Here is a 1,724-nt window from a genome sequence, read left to right as displayed (position 1 = left end):
AAATATAGTCCATTGTAATCCATTATTTGCATCGCTCCTGATATAGAACTCCAAATCACCACTCATAAAAAATAGATTAAAAATACTAACAATTAAAGGGGACTTAACATCTCCCATGTTATGCAGATTGAAATCTCTCACACACAAAAAATGACTAAAAACAGGACCGATTAACAAATGAACTAATAAACACATAAACTTGAAGCTTATATCAACATATTAGTCGATGATAGGTTGAGCCACTACACCAATAATGAAGGAGCTAGAGTTTTTTTGGAATAACCGTTTCTTGCTCTTAGAATTTTTTTCTCATGAAAGCAAACAATGTTGGAAATATTAATTATGAGTAATAAAACAGTCACAACAATTATATATTAAAAAAAGAATTAATAATCTTCTTTAATTGAACTAAGAATATTGTGCTATCAGGCCCATTTAAATGCAATAATATATAGGCCCATATACAGATGAGGTGTGGGCCTAGGCCCATTTCTTAAATTATCACGTAACAAAAACCGCCGCTTTTAGTATTTAGGTTTAGGTTTTACAGATATCCTTCTTCTATATTAACCTTTCTTCATAGCCGATTATTGCATTATTGAAGCAGTTCATCTGAAGGTTTCAATTTTCGTTATTTCTACCGATTCTCCATTGTTTGCTTACTCTTATTTCGATTTCCAGATTGAATTGAGGCGGGTAAATTTGCAGTGATTATATATAATTCCTCGTACTGAATGCTATTACCATAGCATGACAGACAATATACACCCATAGAATATGAGCTCTTTACAGCCTCTCTAGCTATCTTCATCTTTACTGTATTGTTTTCGACTTCATCTTGCATCAGATCTAGATCTATTTAGACCTTTTTTGTTTGTTTGGTAAAACTTTGAATCTTATGTTATGAAGGGACGAGTGCAGTGATTATAATTTTTTATAAATTAGCTGAAACTATATGTTAGACACCAATTTATAGCTGGATAGTATATGAGCACTTGTTTGATTTTATTTTTGAAATTAATGAAGGAGTGGCAATTCAAATGCATTGCTTTCAGTTTTCCATGAATGCACATGCTTTTTTCTGCTCCTTAAACTTGATTGTTGTGGTGTTTAAAGCCCTAATTCGTGTTCTTGAATTAGGGTTACGCACACCTCCAAATGAGTTCATTGTCACCAGTTCTACTACTGGTTTGATAAGTTTCCCTGATTGATTATGATCATCTGAAAATGTAACTAGCTGATCTAATAAGATGTAGTGACCGCCTACTCCTCTCTTAACAAAGAACAAAATTGTAAAATTTGCCATTTTGGTGGGTTGATACTTTAAGTGAATTCAGATATTATCAAGGATATTGGGACATGGACATAGGTTGACAGCACTCAGCAGAACATGTCTCTTTTCATGTGAAGTTACATAGAGTCATATGAATTTACATAATAATTGTTGATGAGATTTTAAATGGTAAAAGGGAAAGATAGATAGAGAAAGAGAAAAAATATTAAGTGAAGATAAATAATATTTCTTCTGTTCTAAATATAAAATCCATTGTTAAAAAATATCAAAATTTGTTTTGATGAGTATTTTAATAATATTAAAATTTTATAATTTATAATAAGAGGTGAGTTCTGGTGAAAACAATTGTTACGGTGTGAAGTGTGAAACAAGTTGAGCCATTAGATTAGAAAATGAAGGGCTGAGATTAAAAGATGAGTTTTTTAATGAA

General features: G+C 31.2%; 1 non-coding gene across 1 annotated transcript; it reads left to right on the top strand.

Moving 5' to 3' along the window:
- Positions 1 to 701: 701 nt before the first annotated feature.
- Positions 702 to 786, top strand: LOC141248880 (small nucleolar RNA snoR8a). Its single transcript, XR_012311894.1, has one exon. It is a non-coding gene; the product is annotated as a small nucleolar RNA snoR8a (small nucleolar RNA).
- Positions 787 to 1,724: the final 938 nt, after the last annotated feature.

Source organism: Phyllobates terribilis, unplaced genomic scaffold (genome assembly GCF_046119375.1).
Source record: "Phyllobates terribilis strain yellow unplaced genomic scaffold, ASM4611937v1 Scaffold_4133__1_contigs__length_64640, whole genome shotgun sequence".
Classification (NCBI taxonomy): domain Eukaryota; kingdom Metazoa; phylum Chordata; class Amphibia; order Anura; family Dendrobatidae; genus Phyllobates; species Phyllobates terribilis.
This window is presented reverse-complemented; position numbering and strand designations above follow the sequence as displayed.